The sequence below is a fragment of the Zea mays genome, chromosome 2 (genome assembly GCF_902167145.1).
Source record: "Zea mays cultivar B73 chromosome 2, Zm-B73-REFERENCE-NAM-5.0, whole genome shotgun sequence".
NCBI classification, from domain to species: domain Eukaryota; kingdom Viridiplantae; phylum Streptophyta; class Magnoliopsida; order Poales; family Poaceae; genus Zea; species Zea mays.
Window position 1 is genome coordinate 171,965,835 of NC_050097.1, and position 16,605 is coordinate 171,982,439.

At 52.6% G+C, this 16,605-nt stretch overlaps 1 long non-coding RNA gene across 1 annotated transcript; it reads left to right on the plus strand.

Annotated features, from left to right (window-relative positions):
• Positions 1–13,078: 13,078 nt before the first annotated feature.
• LOC118476383 (uncharacterized) lies at positions 13,079–15,845 on the plus strand. The gene is made up of 2 exons (XR_004856372.1): positions 13,079–13,552; positions 15,662–15,845. It is a non-coding gene; the product is annotated as an uncharacterized lncRNA (long non-coding RNA).
• The last annotated feature ends 760 nt before the right edge of the window (positions 15,846–16,605 follow it).

Genomic DNA, 16,605 nt, shown 5'->3' on the forward strand with positions numbered 1-16,605 from the left:
GTGCGCCCACTGCTTGAGGAGGCCCTCGGGCGAGGCGTGAATTCGTTTGGGACTACGGTTCCTGCTCGAGGCTGGGCTCGGGCGAGGTCGCGTCCCTTGGGTAGACGAAGCCTTGACTTAAACCGCGCCCATTAGTTTTTATGGTTCGCTCTGCGGGTGTTTACCAGCTGTGTTTAGGAGTGTTGGGGGTACCCCTAATTATGGTACCCGACAGTAGCCCCCGAGCCTCGAAGGGAGTGTTGGTACTCGCTTGGAGGCTTTGCCGCATTTTTTGTGAGGGGACCGACCTTTCTTGGTTATACTTTGTTCCGGTGGGTGCGCGTGAGGGCACCCGCCGGGTGTAGCCCCCGAGGCCTCGGAGGAGTGGTTTGACTCCTCTGAGGTCTTAATGCTTTTCGTGATGCCTCGGCCGGCCTTGTTGTTCCCTCATGCGGCCTGGTCGCGGCCCGGGTGCATGGTCAGGCGCCGAGTTTTTAAGCTAGTTCATTGACGCTGTCAACAGTTTGGCCGTAGCCCGGCGCGAGAGCAGCCCCCGAGCCTCTGCACGGAGCGAGAGGATGATCAAGGACCGTCTCGACTTTTGTTATACGCCCCTTCGTCGCCTTTCCACAAGGAGGAAGGGGGGGAAGCGCCATGTTGCCCTCGGAGGGCGCCGAACATGGTGTTTCCAGTGAGTTGCTAGCGGGTGATCCGAGTGGACGCCCGAGCCCCATTCGATAAGGGTCGGCTAGTGGCCCAGAGGCGCGCTCCAAAAGTACCTGCAGGTGATTTGCCGGACCCGGACCCATTCGATAGGGTCAGAGGGCTCGATGCCTCCCTCCGGTGGGATTCTGTTACAAAATCGCTACTGCTGGTCTCGGAAATTTCCTAGGGTACCTCAGGAGCGTAGCCCGAGCCTCGGCCATGTAACGGACGTACCCAGAGTCATCCCTCACTCTGCGTGCTCTAGGGCGGCTATCGAACCCTTCCGAGGGGCCACCCTTCGAACCCCTGATTAGTAATGGGCTCGGAGCCCGAGTGCTCTGGAGCGGGCGCTGCTGGCGTCTAAGTATATGTAGCATAGTTACCCCAAGTATGGGTGTTTGTTCTTTGTGGCTGCTGAGGCCTGAACATTTGGGTATTTGAGCGTGAGGCCGTGTTTCTTCCTCATTTCGAGCACTAGGACTTGCCTGTCGGCTAGCGGAACCACTTAACCGAGCGTGAGTTGCCTTGCGCGGAAGGTGACGAGTGAGGTATTCGTATCCCGGAGGCGTCGGAGTCCCTCGGCTCGATCGGCCTTACCGCTCAAGGCCTCTCTCGCTCAGTTTTAGGACCTTCGGCCGCTCTGCGATGAGCTGAAGCCAGAGGTAGCGGTGTCGGCGCGGATGGAGGCGGTGTCGGCTCGAATAGAGGCTTCGTCGGCCCGAGAGCAGGTGGCTTCCCAGGCCGAGGAGGTGTAGCGGCGACGGCTGGAGCTTGGCCAGGTCATCCGCGAGCGGGACCAACCCCGGAGTCACGCTGCCGAGGCCGTGAGCCGGGCTGAGGTCCTCGGGGGACAGCCGGCTGAGGCTACGGAGCGGCCAGCTGAGGCGTCCGCTCGGGCCGGGACCCTTGCGGAGATCCTGGCCGTGAGGGCCCAAGCACGGTGCTAGCGTCCTCCTTCGAGGTGGAGATCCTTCCGCCCATGTCGCCGTCTGAGGCCAGGCCAGATTCCGCCGAGGGTGGAAATGACGCCGAGGGTGCTCCTCCTCCCCCTGCCGGTGTCTGAACCTGCAGGAACAGTTTGTCTGAAGCATGTGTATGTTTTTTGCGGCCGCTGAGGCCTAAACATTTAAACACCGGATTATAAAGCTGTGTTTTCTTTCCTCTCGTTTCGAGCATTAGGACTTGTTCGGTAGCAGAATCGCTTATCCGAGCGTGAGTTACTTTTTGCGGAAGGTGATGAGTGAGGTATCCGTATCCCGGAGGCGTAGGAGTCCCTCGGCTCGGTCGGCCTTGCCGCTTACGTGCTCTCTCATTCGGTTGTAGGATTCTGTTATCGATATAGTCGATAAGGCACGAAAGTCGTTTTTTACCCGAGCATTAGGACTTGTTCGGTAGCAGAATCACTTATTCGAGCGTGAGTTACTTTTCGCAGAAGGTGATGAGTGAGGTATCCATATCCCGGAGGCGTAGGAGTCCCTCGGCTCGGTCGGCCTTGCTGCTTACGTGTACTCCCGTCGTTTTTAGGACCCTGCTATCGATATAGTCGAAAGCACGGAAGTCGTTTTCTACCCGAGCGTTTAGGACTTGTTCGATAACAGAACCGCTTATCCGAGCGTGAGTCACTTTTCGCGGAAGGTGATGAGTGACGTATCCGTATCCCGGAGGCGTAGGAGTCCCTCGGCTCGGTCGGCCTTGCCGCTTACGTGCTTTCTCGCCCGTTTTTAGGGTTCCGTTATCGATATAGTCGAAAGTCGTTTTGGTAGAAAACTTTTCCGAGGAAAATTTTGACGCAAAGGGGGTTCCCCCTTCTAGCCCCCGAGGGAGAGTCGGGCTTTGCCGAGGCAAGGCTGATCCTTCCTTGACGGTTAGACTTTATTTATGTATGTAAAGAAAAATGAGGTATATGAACGACTTAAAACATCTTAAGGGTAGAAGCGACGTAGCTATTGGATGTTCCAAGTGTTGCTGTAGACCTCGCCTTGATCGTTGGCCAGCTTGTATGTTCCGGGCTTCAAAATCTTGGCGATGATGAAGGGGCCTTCCCAGGGAGGAGTAAGCTTGTGGCGCCCTCGGGCGTCTTGTCGCAGCCGAATTACCAAGTCTCCCACTTGGAAGCCTCGGGGCCGAACCCTTCGGGCGTGGTAGCGTTGTAGAGACTGCTGATACCGTGCCGAGTGTAGTAAGGCCACGTCCCGAGCCTCTTCCAGCTGGTCCAATGAATCTTCTCGGCTGGTCCGGTTGCTTCGGTCGTTGTACGCCTTTGTCCTCGGGGAACCGTATTCTAAGTCCGTGGGTAAGATAGCCTCGACCCCATAGACTAGAAAGAACGGCGAGAAACCCGTGAACCGGCTCGGCGTCGTCCTCAGACTCCAGACCACCGAGGGTAGCTCTTTCATCCACCGCTTGCCAAACTTGTTGAGGTCGTTGTAGGTCCTCGGTTTTAGTCCCTGCAAAATCATACCGTTGGCACGCTCCACCTGCCCATTCGTCATGGGGTGAGCTACGACGACCCAGTCCACACGGGTGTGGTGGTCCTTGCAGAAGTCCAGGAACTTCTTCTCAGTGAACTGTGTGCCATTGTCGGTGATGATGGAGTTCGGGACCCCAAAGCGATGGATGATGTTTGTGAAGAACGCCACTGCCTGCTCGGACCTGATGCTGGTTAAGGGTCGGACCTCGATCCACTTGGAGAATTTGTCGATGGCGACCAGCAGGTGCGAGAAGCCCCCGGGTGCCTTCTACAAGGGACCGACAAGGTCCAGACCCCACACGGCAAACGACCAGGTGATGGGTATTGTCTGCAGAGCCTGAGCGGGCAGGTGCGTCTGTCTCGCGTAGAATTGACACCCTTGGCAGGAGCGTACAATCCTAGTGGCGTCGGCCACCGCGGTCGTCCAGTAGAAACCTTGTCGGAAGGCGTTCCCCACGAGGGCTTGAGGTGCTGCATGGTGACCGCAAGCCCCCGAGTGTATCTCTTGCAACAGCTCTTGCCCTTCGGCGACGGATATGCATCGTTGGAGAATGCCCGAGGGGTTGCGGTGGTAGAGCTCCTTTTCATCACCCAGTAAAACGAACGACTTAGCACGCCGAGCCAGTCGCCGAGCTTCGACCTTGTCGAGGGGTAGCTCTCCTCGGAGGAGATATTCCAGGTACGGGGTCTGCCAGTTCGGGTTTGGCGTGACCCCATTCCGCTCTCCCTCGATGCGCAGGGCCTCACCCTCGGCGGCCAAGGGTACCTCGGGCTAGGTCGAGGTCTCGTCGGGCTCAGGCGCGTCGTCGAGTTTGACGGATGGTTGATGTATGTCCCTGCAGAAGACGTTCGGGGGAACCGTCGTCCGCCCCGAGGCTATTTTAGCCAGCTCATCCGCAGTCTCGTTGTACCGTCGAGCAACATGGTTGAGTTTCAGCCTGTGGAACTTATCCTCCAAGCGCCGAACTTCGTCGCAATAGGCCTCCATTTTTTGATCGCGACAGTGGGAGTTCTTCATGACTTGGTCGATGACGAGCTGCGAGTCGCCCTGAGCGTCGAGGCGCCGAACCGCTAGCTCGACGACGATGCGCAGCCCGTTAACCAAAGCCTCGTACTCGGCCATGTTGTTTGACGCCGGAAAATGGAGGCGAATCACGTAGCGCACATGTTTCCCGAGGGGTGAGATGAAGATAAAGCCAGCACCTGCTCCTGTTTTCATCAGCGACCCATCAAAGTACATGGTTCAAAGTTCGGCTTGGATTGGAGCTGTCGGCAATTGGGTGTCGACCCATTCAGCCAGGAAGTCCGCCAAGGCTTGAGATTTTATGGCCTTCCGAGGAGCGAATGAAATTGTTTCGCCCATGAGTTCCACTGCCCACTTTGCTATCCTACCTGAGGCCTCTCGGCACTGGATGATCTCCCCCAGGGGGAAGGATGACACCACAGTCACCGGATGAGACTCGAAGTAGTGTCGCAATTTTCGCCGCGTCAGAATTACTACGTACAAGAAGCTTCTAGATTTGTGGGTAGCGGATCTTGGTCTCGGATAGCACCTCGCTGATGAAGTAGACCGGCCTCTGGACGAGCAGTGCATGCCCTTCTTCTCGTCTCTCAACTACGATCGCGGCGCTGACCACCTGAGTGGTTGCGGCTACGTAGATCAAGAGGGCTTCTCCCGCAGCGGGGGGCACCAAGATGGGCGCATTAGTAAGGAGTGCCTTTAAGTTTCTGAGGGCTTCCTCGGCCTCGGGGGTCCAAGTGAAGCGCTCGGCCTTCCTTAAGAGGCGGTACAAGGGTAATCCTTTCTCGCCGAGGCGCGAGATGAAGCGGCTCAGAGCCGCAAGGCATCCCATGACCCTTTGTACTCCTTTCAAATCTTTGATAGCCCCCATGTTGGTGATGGCCGCGATTTTCTCCGGGTTGGCCTCTATGCCCCGCTCGGAGACGATAAACCCCAGGAGCATGCCTCGGGGGACTCCGAAGACACACTTCTCGGGATTGAGTTTCACGCCTTTCGCTCTCAGACACTTGAATGTTGTCTCAAGGTCAGAGAGGAGGTCGGAGGCTTTCCTGGTCTTGACAACGATGTCATCGACGTAAGCCTCGACCGTTCTGCCGATGTGCTCCCCGAACACGTGGTTCATGCACCTTTGGTATGTTGCACCTGCATTCCTCAAGCCAAACGACATAGTAGTATAGAAATACATGCCAAAAGGTGTGATGAAAGAAGTCGCGAGCTGGTCGGACTCTTTCATCTTGATTTGGTGATAACCTGAATAGGCGTCGAGGAATGACAGGGTTTCGCACCCAGCAGTGGAGTCCACAATTTGATCGATGCGAGGCAGAGGGTAGGGAACCTTCGATCATGCTTTGTTTAGACCAGTGTAGTCTACGCACATCCTCCATTTCCCACCTTTTTTCTTTACAAGCACAGGGTTAGCTAACCATTCGGGATGGAATACCTCTTTGATGAACCCTGCAACCATCAGCTTGTGGACCTCCTCGCCTATGGCCCTGCGCTTTTCTTCATCAAAACAGCGCAGGTGCTGCTTCACGGGTCGAGCGCCGGCTCGGATATCCAGCGAGTGCTCGGCGACATCCCTCGGTATGCCGGGCATGTCCGAGGGACTCCACGCAAAAGTTTCGGCGTTTGCGTGGAGAAAGTCGACGAGCACTGCTTCCTATTTGGGGTCGAGCTCGGAGCCGATCCGGACTTTCTTGTCAGCGTCATTGCTGGGGTCAAGAGGGACGGACTTAACCGCCTTGGCTGGTTTGAAGTTGCCGGCGTGGCGCTTCGCATCAGGCACCTCCTTGGAGAGGCACTCTAGGTCGGCGATGAGGGCCTCGGACTCGGCGAGGGCCTCAGCGTACTCCACGCACTCCACGTCGCATTCGTACGCGTGTCGGTACGTGGATCCGATGGTGATGACCCTGTTGGGGCCTGACATCTTGAGCTTGAGGTACGTGTAGTTGGGGACGGCCATGAACTTGGCGTAGCACGGTCTCCCCAGCACCGCGTGGTAGGTCCCTCGGAACCCAACCACCTTGAATGTGAGGGTTTCCCTGTGGAAGTCGGAGGGAGTTCCGAAGCAGACAGGCAAATCAAGTTGCCCAAGGGGCAGGACGCGCTTACCGGGGACGATCCTGTGGAAGGGTGCTGCACTGGCCCGGATCGTGGACAGATCTATCCCCAAGAGCCCCAGGGTCTCGGCGTAGATGATGTTGAGGCTGCTGCCTCCATCCATGAGGACCTTGGTGAGCCTAGCGTTGCCGATGACAGGATCGACAACGAGCGGGTACCTTCCTGGGCTTGGTACGCAGTCGGGGTTGGTCGCCTTGGTCGAAGGTGATGGGCTTGTCGGACCAGTCTATGTAGACTGGCGCCGCCACCTTCACCGAGCAGACTTCCCGGCGCTCCTGCTTGCGGTGCCGAGCCGAGGCGTTCGCCACTTGCCCACCATAGATCATGAAGCAGCCGTGGACCTCCGGGAACTCCTCTTCCTTGTCGCCCTCCCTCTTGTTGCCTTGGTCCCTGCCACCTTCCGCCGGGGGCTCGGCCTTATGGAAGTAGCGTCGTAGCATGACACATTCTTCAAGGGTGTGCTTGACGGGACCCTGGTGGTAGGAGCATGACTCCTTGAGCATCTTGTCGAACAAGTTGGCCCCTCCGGGAGGCTTCCGTGGGTTCCTGTGCTCGGCAGCAGCGACGAGATCCGCGTCAGCGGCGTCGCGCTTTGCTTGCACCTTCTTCTTGGCCTTCTTTTTTGAGCCTTGCTGGACGGACGCCTCGGGGGCGTCTTTCTTCTGTCTTCCTTGAGGCTGCTTGTCCTTCCGGAAGATGGCTTCGACCGCCTCCTGACCAGAGGCGAACTTGGTGGCGATGTCCATCAATTCGCTCGCCTTGGTGGGAGTCTTGCGCCCTAGTTTGCTCACCAGGTCCCGGCACGTGGTACCAGCGAGGAATACCCGATGACGTCCGAGTCGGTGATGTTGGGCAGCTCGGTGCGCTGCTTTGAAAACCGTCGGATGTACTCTCGCAGGGATTCCCCTGGCTGCTGGCGGCAGCTTCGGAGATCCCAGGAGTTCCCAGGGCGCACGCACGTACCTTGGAAGTTTCCAGCGAAGGCCTTGACCAGGTCGTCCCAGTCGGAGATCTGCGCGGGAGGCAGATGCTCCAGCCAGGCCCGGGCAGCGTCAGAGAGGAACATGGGGAGGTTGCGGATGATGAGGTTGTCGTCGTCCGTCCCTCCTAGCTGGCATGCCAGCCGGTAGTCCGCAAGCCACAGCTCCGACCTTGTCTCCCCCGAGTACTTGGTGATGGTAGTCGGGGCCCGGAACCGAGCCAGGAACGACGCCCGTCGTATGGCCCGGCTGAAGGCTCGCGGACCTGGTGGTTCGGGCGAGGGACTCCGATCTTCCTCACTGTCGTAGCGTCCTCCGCGCTTGGGGTGGTAGCCTCGGCGCACCTTCTCTTCGAGGCAGGCTTGACGGTCGCAACGGTGGTGCTCTTTGCCGAGGCGATCCAGGGCTGCAGACGTCCCATCCCGCATGCACTCGGTGCGGACCGAGGTCTCCCGCATGAGTCGGGAAGTCGTTGCGCGATGCTCCGAGGGGCACCCTTGCCTTCGGGAGGCAGAGCTCTCGGCTCGTCGGCCCGCTGTGTCTTCCAGGAGACCCTTGAGTTCGCCCTGGATACGCCGCCCCTCGGTGGTGGATGGCTCCGGCATTGCTCGGAGTAGTATTGCCGCTGCAGCTAGATTCCGGCCGACCCCGCTGGAGGCCGGGGGCAGCCTTGCCCTGGCATCGTCAACGATACGGCGTTGGATGTCCCGGGCCCGATGACACGCTTCTCCGGCGAGTGCTCGGCCTGCCCACCCCTGCTCGACGTTTTGCTGAAGTTGCACAAGTTGCCCTGCTTCCTCGTTGAGGTTGGCCTGCATCTCGCGGATTTGCTCGAGCTGTGTGTCCTGACCCCCCGCAGGGACTGGGACCACAGCTAGCTCCCGCGGGATGTCAACGCGAGAAGCAGGCCCAGGGGGATCGTCATCCTCCGGCATACCGAGGTGGTTGCCTTCGTCGCGATCCCCCAGATCGACGTGGAAACATTCGCGACTTGGGCCACAACCTTCGTCGTCAAGGCTGTGGCCACCGTCAGAGCAACCAGAGAGGCAGTAGTCACATGCGGACATGAAGTCTCGCATGGCACTGGGATCACGGATCCCGGAGAAATCCCAACCGGAGTCGGGGTCGTCTTCTTCCTCGGAACCCGGGGGCCCTTAGGTTGAGACGGCCGTCAGTCGGTCCCAGGATGACCACATATGGTACCCCGGAAGGTTAGGATATGCCTTTACGAAGGCGCTCACCGAAGCGGGGTCGCTTGGTGGATCGAAGCTGAATCTAAAAGGGTCAGGGTAGAAAACGGATGGTACCTCTTGGTCGATGGACGGTGGTGAAGTCGCATCGGGGACGGAATGCACCGTCATCTCAGGTACGAGGCTAATGCCCAGCAAGTCCTTCGCGAGTGTGCTGGCGTCATCAGTCCGCTTGGGGTTGGCACGTTGCGGGGAAACGACATTCGTCGTTGTCTCAGGTGCGTAGACAACGCCCGACATGTCCCCCGCTGGGGTGCCGGCGTCGTGGACTCGCTCGACAGCCGACGAGGTGTTGCCTCCTGCCTGGCCACGGTTGCCCCGTCTCCTCCTCCTGCGGCGAGGAGGGTGGCGGGGCAAACCCGGACGCTGCTCTTCCGCCACGGGGGGAAGACGTCGTCGAGTTCGCCGCCGCCGGGCGAGCTGACGACTGTCGTTGTTGTCATGCTGCAAAGGGAGGAGTACCATGTTGTAGCTGCCGTCGCAGGACATGAACTCCAGACTCCCGAAGTGGAGCACCGTCTCGGGCTGAAGAGGTTGCTGAAGACTACCCATCTGGAACGCAACGGGAAGGTGTTCGTTAACACGCAGCATGCCCCTACCTGGTGCGCCAACTGTCGGCGTTTCGGACCTAGGGGACCCTCAACCGAGCCGACCAGTGAATTTATCGCTGCGTGCCCCTGCCCAGATGGGTTGGCGCAAGATGGAACACAAGGGGGAATGTGGCTTGTATTATCTCGCACGGGGGGTGCTCGTAGTAGGGGTTACAAGCGTCGCGAGAGAGAGAGAGAGAGCCTGTTCGTTTGCTCATCCCCCACGCGACCCCCCACAGGAAGGCCCTAGACCTCCCTTTTATAGATGCAAGGAGAGGGTCCAGGTGTACAATGGGGGGTGCAGCTATGCGCTAATGTGTCTGGCAGAGAAGTGTCTGAGCCCTGTGTACATGCCAACGTGGCTGTCGGAGAAGTGCTTGAGCCCCGTGTACGCGATAATGTGGCCGTCGGAGAAGTGCCTGAGCCCTATAGAAGCACAGCTGGCGATGCGGCTGGGATCCTGCTGACGTCTCCTTGCTTCCGTAGGGGGCTGTGAACCACCGACGTCATGGACGCACGCGGGGAACCATCATTACCTGTTACCGGGGTGAGCCAGATGGGACGCCGGTCTTGTTCCCTCGTAGCTTGAGCTAGCTAGGGGTAGGGTAATGATGTATCCCATGTGGTGCGGTCGGTCCGAGCCCAAGGTCGGGCGAGGCGGAGACTTCTCCTGAGGCCGAGGTCGGGGTCGAGCGAGGACGCGATTCCTCCTGAGGCCGAGGCTGAGGCCGAGTCCTGGGGTCGGGTGAGGCGAAGACCTCCTCCCGAGGCCGAGGCCTAAGGTCGGGCGAGGCGGAGCTTCTTGTTGCGCCTGAGGCTGAACTCGGCTGTTGTCAGTCTTACCCCGGTGGTTGGCATAGCAGTCGGAGCGGGGTGAGCGGCGCTGTTTTCCTGTCAGATCGGTCAGTGAAAGGGCGAAGTGACTGCGGTCACTTCGACCTTGCCGACTGAGGCGCGCATGTCAGGATAAGGTGTCAGGCGATCCCCGCATTAAATGTGCATGCGATACGGTCGGTTGGTGAGGCGATTTGGCCAAGGTTGCTTCACAAAGAAGCCTGCCCAAGCTGGGCTTCGGGCGAGCCGAGGGTGCGCCCACTGCCTGAGGAGGCCCTCGGGCGAGGCGTGAATTCGTCTGGGACTACGGTTCCTGCCCGAGGCTGGGCTCGGGCGAGGTCGCGTCCCTTGGGTAGACGAAGCCTTGACTTAAACCACGCACATCGGTTTTTATGGTTCGTTCTGCGGGTGTTTACCAGCTGTGTTTAGGAGTGTTGGGCGTACCCCTAATTACGGTACCCGACAATATGTGTTGAGTATCTAATCACCAAAACATAATAGAAATGGTCCAAAGGCACATTTCCCTTTCAGTCTCCCCCTTTCTGGTGATTTATGCCAACACATCAAAAGTAACTTAAAATGCAACAACATTCTCAAATGTGAGCTAGAAAGTGCAACTTTATGTCAAATTGCAGACCAATTAATCTTACATATAATTTGGCATATTTGGATAACTTTTGCTACCACTTGGTTTGCTTTCGCAAAACAAATTCATTTTCCTATCTCTTTGTCAAAAACACTTGTTTTGGCAAATCAAGGTATCTTTTCAAGACCAGTTTTAATCAAATACCAAAAACTCTCCTTTTCCCATAATCGAATTTCTCCCCCATCAGAGAGTAGTTTTTGCAATAAAGTATTCTTTCATTAAAACTTTTGAAAATTTCACAAGTGGTAGCTGATCAAGTTGCTTTGGCCTTATTTTCCCCCCCATTGGCATTAAGCACCAAAACACTATTTGGCCTATTAACCCCATTGCCTCACCAAAAACATTCAAGCTAAAACCAAATGCAATGAGAAAACACAGTTAGGGACATGGACCAAAATACATTGATACCAGAATGCAGTGGAAGCCTCTTATTTGTCCAAGTCCACCTTTTCCCCTTCAATCCATCTTTGAGACTATATCAAAATTACTCAAGCAAACATATTAGTCTCAAGGGGTTAAGTTGTAGTACATCCTCCCCCTAAACATGTGCATCTTTTGCATATGGACTTGTGAGGTCCGGGGATGACTTGTACAACTTGAGTGTCAAAAATAAGTAAGGACAAAATTACTTAAAAGAACATGATCAAAGGCATAAAAACACATGTATGTTATAGATCAATCCATGTTCCGTGAATCTAAGACATTTAGCTCAATACGCAACCTACAAAACCTTTTCTCATCTAAAGGCTTGGTGAATATATCAGATAGCTGGTTCTCGATGCTAACGTGGCAAACACCGATATCTCCCCTTTGCTGGTGGTCTCTCAAAAAGTGATGCCGAATGTTGATGTGCTTAGTGCGGCTGTGTTCAACAGGATTACCAGCCAAGCAGATTGCACTCTCATTATCACATAGGAGTGGGACTTTGGTTAGATTGTAGCCAAATTCCTGGAGGGTTTGCCTCATCCAAAGTAGTTGCGCGCAACACTGGCCTGCGACAACATACTCGGCCTCAGCGGTGGACATGGCAACATATGTTTGTTTCTTAGAGCTCCAAGACACCATGGACCTTCCCAGAAATTGACAAGTCACTGATGTGCTCTTCCTATCAACCTTGCACCCGACATAGTCAGAATCTGAATATCCGATTAAGTCAAAGGTAGACCCCTTTGGATACTAGATCCCAAAGCAAGGCGTATGAACTAAATATCTAAGAATTCGCTTCACGGCCACAAGATGACATTCCTTGGGGTCGGATTGAAATCTAGCACACAAGCATACGCTAAGCATTATATCCGATCTACTTGCACAAAGATAAAGTAAATAACCTATCATAGACCGGTATGCCTTTTGATCAATAGACTTACCTCCCTTGTCGAGGTCCAAGTGTCCGTCGTTTCCCATTGGCGTCTTAGCAGGATTTGCGTCCTTCATCTAAAACCTTTTGAGTAAGTCTTGGGTATACTTTGTTTGGGAGATGAAGGTTCCTTCATTGATTTACTTCACTTGAAATCCAAGGAAGTAGTTTAGCTCGCCCATCATTGGCATTTCAAATTTCTGCATCATTACCCTGCTAAACTCTTCACAAGACTTTTAATTAGCAAAACCAAATATTATGTCATCGACATATATTTGGCATACAAACAAATCACCATTGCAAGTCTTAGTAAAAAGACTAGGATCAGCTTTCCCGACCTTAAAAGCATTAGAAATGAGAAAATCTCTACGACACTCATACCATGCTCTTGGAGCTTGCTTAAGTCCATAGAGCGCCTTAGAGAGCTTATACACATGATCGGGATACCTGTCACCCTCGAAGCTAGGGGGTTGTTCCATGTACATCTTGTAACACATCAAATTTTTGATGGATTTTAGGAAAAGGTTATATAAAAATTTAAATAATATTGTTTAGAAATAGGGGATTACATGGAAAGTGCCACCAATGAGTCATTCTTTCTCTAAATCTTATACCTCGAAATATTATCTGAAGGATTACAAAAATTATTGCCTAAAATTGAGTTCATGGTTATCTATGAATAGATAATAAACACTTAATTTTTAATAAGGTTATTTTTTATTTTATTTCAAAAAGGGGTCTCTTGTTATCTCATTGTGACTTATTCTTTATTAGGTTAAATAGCATTTACCTAGAGAAAATAAAATCACATATATTTATACTTTGCATCATGTTGGGCTTTTTGATTGTGCGTTCTAAATAAGTTTAGTTCAGAACCTAATTTGAATTTGAAATCTAAAGAAAAAAACCAAATAAAGGAAAATTGAAATAGAAACCAAAGCAAACTGCAAATTGAAAAAAACAGAAAAAGAACAAACCCTACGGTTGGGCCGAATTCACCCCTCCTCGGCCCAGTAGCTCTGCCCCCGCAGCCCACTACACTTTCCTCGCTAGTAAGCGTGTGTCGCGCGTGCTCTCACTGCCGAGTGGGGCCCACATAAAGGCCGCTCGGAGTCATCATCGCGTGGTCTTGCCCCTGCCACTGCCATACGGGGCCCTGATGTCAGGCCGAACCCTCCTGCTCAGGCTTATCTCCTAGCTCTAGCCAAACAAACTCCTCTGGGGATCCGAGCGAGTCAATGCTTCCACAACCGTCGCCGTGCTTTTCTCCATTTCAATTGGTAGCGCTTTACCGTGGAGCCGCCTACTGGGATATATAAATCCCCGACCGCCCCCTTCTCCATCCTTCCATTGAGCCGAGCAATTTCCGCGTCGGGAGCTCCGGCGTCGGGAGGAAGGGAGTGTGTGTCGTGCCGTTGCGCTAGGGGCCAGGCCACGAGTGCCTTCGTCATCGGGTTCTCCGGCCACCGCTGCTTGCGATAGAGAAGGATTGGCGGGTGTAATTGGTTGGAGCCGATAGAATTCCTCGCCGGGCATCGACCCATGCTGCGAATCTGCTGTCCGCCGTGGGCACTCGTCTGTGGGTCATCTCTCGCTCTGGTAAGTCCTTTCTTAGATTCGCGGAGTCCGTAGCGTCGTGTAGCCAGCTTGGGTTAGGGAAGTACTGTGCCCAGGCATCGATTCGAGTTTCCCAGTGATTGCGCCGCTGGGCATGCGTGCGCCGTCGTTTTGGACCACCAAGGTTGGGGGAGATGTGTTGGGGTCGTGTGTCCGTGGATCGACGGTGGTGATCGAGCGGTCGTAGTGTTTTGGCCGAACCAAGAAATAGTCATTGATTCTCGATCCATGGGGTAGGATTGAAGGCTGGATATCGCTTCACCCTGATGGATTATGACCAAGGATCCTCGTGTGGACGGACCCGATGCAATCTTGTGCTAATGAAATTGGAACCGAAGATTCCCAATCGTGCGGTCATCATCTCCTACTGGTTCGGGCTTGTGCCAGATCTAATCTGGGTCGTAGCTTTTAAATCCAACGACTCTCGTTCATCCATACCCCTTCGGCCTGAACGTTTGCTGATGATCCCCTCGACTTTATTATAATAAAACCCACTATCCCTCGATGGTTGGAGATTCCTACATCGAAGTCCCTGTGACCTTATATACACACCCCCCTAGGAGCTAAATTTTAATATAAAAGCTATATTAAATGACCTAAATCCTATTCTATCCATAACTTTCACATTTTAACTCCGATTTGATCCGTTCAAATTGCGTGAGCTCCGTAATAAAGTTTTTTTACACATTAAAAACATTATTTTTTAACCTTCCTCATACTTTTATAATTGGATATTTATTTAGCTTAGGTTAGTTGATTATTCAATCTAGTCAAGTCAACCTGCCCATAATTATATTTTAGCTAAAATATGATCTCAAATGAAGTGATAACTTAGATTAAAATTTAATTGGCTATGTTCTTGTAAACTTTTCTCACATGGTTTATGATCAACATAAAATATGATTCACTATTTAATCACCCAAAACTCCAGAAAACCATATCTTATTAACCATAACTCCGATTTTAGTGGTTCTTGAACCCACGATCTCGAAGCAACACGTAGATTATTATTATTATGCAGTTTGTTTTTATGATTGGTGTGATGTTAATTTTGCCTATACCATGTTTGTTTGTATTGCTACGAATAGCAGTGAGGTCACGAGAATCTAAAGATCATCCTGGTACTTGGAATCTCGAGTCTCAGGCAAGCTGTGCCCTTAACCACTTTTATTTACCCAATAATATTCTCTATAGTCATTTTATTATGTAAAGACTTAATTTTGATGGGACCCAATAGGTCACCCTAGTTTGGTCATCTTTACACCTTGTTTACCTCTGAACTTTTGGTTAGTCTTTGCTATTGCTTTATATGGATTTGGGTGTTGAGATAACTACTACACATGGTCATTCTTTATTATTATTGTTCTATTCTGTTCATGATAAGACTATTATGTAATTGGAACATGGAGCTTAACTTGAGAAACACGTGCCACCACAAGGGTGGAATGGGACGCCCTTGGCTGACTAATTAGTAAAGCTAGTGGAGGACTACCTTACCAAAAAGGGGCAAGGACAGTAGGGGAGTAGGCGTGTAGGGAGGTTCTCGGGTTGATTTTGCTGTGATGGCGGTCAGACGGGGATTCCTGCATTGCTCTTCCTAGAAACTATAGCGGGTTTTCTGAAGCTAGTGGAACTTTGTAAAGGCCTCATAGTGGATCCCAAGCCATTCACCTCGGAAGTGTTTAAGGGTCTAGCTAACCCTGGCTAGGTGGGATACACGACTTGTGGGTAAAGGGTGCAACCTCTGCAGAGTGTAAAACTGGTATATCAGCCGTGCTCGCGGTCATGAGCAGCTCAGGACTCTCACATGATTAATTTATGAAATTAAATTCAATTTGTCATTTGCATCACATTGTGGTTTATTATTAATTTTGATCTATTATTACTCTGGTTTGATATATACTTATACTTAGTAACTGCTAATAAAATTTGACCAACTTTAAAAGCTATGCTCAGCTTCAACCATCCTCTTTGGTAAGCCTTACACTTCACATGAGCTCCCACTTTTGGCAAGTCCATGCACATTATTCCCCACAACTAGTTAAGCAATGAACGTATGTGAGCTCACCCTTGCTGTCTCACACCCCATAGGTCAAGAGCAGGTACCGCTTGATGAGGCGCATGAAGGATGCTGTGATGAGATCGTGAGTGGTCTAGGCCGTCGTCTCCCAGTTAACTTTGTGTTGCTGGATCATTGTATTCGCATGATGTAATTATTTAACTATTTTATACAGAACTCTATTATATATAGATGATGTGACATTCGTTTCTGTACCATGAGTCATCATATGTGTGAGACTTGGTCCTAGCACACTTAGTGATTATGTTTGCGCCAGGGTTTTGGACCCCTAAAATTTGGGTGTGACACATCTCCTCCTTGATTGGTCCATTGAGGAAGGCGCTCTTCACGTCCATTTGAAACAACTTAAATGAGTGGTGAGCAGCATAGGCCAATAATATGCGTATTGACTCAAGCCTAGCTACAGGAGCAAAAGTCTCCCCAAAGTTCAAACCTGCGACTTGAGCATAACCTTTTGCCACAAGTCGAGCCTTGTTTCTTGTCACCACACCGTGCTCATCTTGCTTGTTGCGGAACACCGACTTGGTTCCCACAACATTTTGCTTCGGACATGGCACCAGACTCCATACTTCATTTCTTTTGAAGTTGTTGAGTTCTTCCTGCATGACCAACACCCAATCCGGATCCTACAAGGCTTCTTCTACCCTGAAAGGCTCAATAAAATAAACAAAAGAGTAATGTTCACAAAAATTAGCTAAACGTGAACGAGTGGTTACACCCTTGTTAATGTCACCTAGAATTTGATCCACTGGATGATTCCATTGGATGGTGGCCCAGACTTGAGTTGAAGGTGCTTGTGGTGCTTCTTCCTCTTTATCCTTTTCTTCATGTGCTCTCCCTTGATTTATGCCGGCTTCTTGAGATACATGTTCCTCATCTTGAGTTGAGGGATGCACCAATGTTGAGGAAGATGGTTGATCTTGATCTTGTTGTTCCTGTGGTCGCACATCACCTG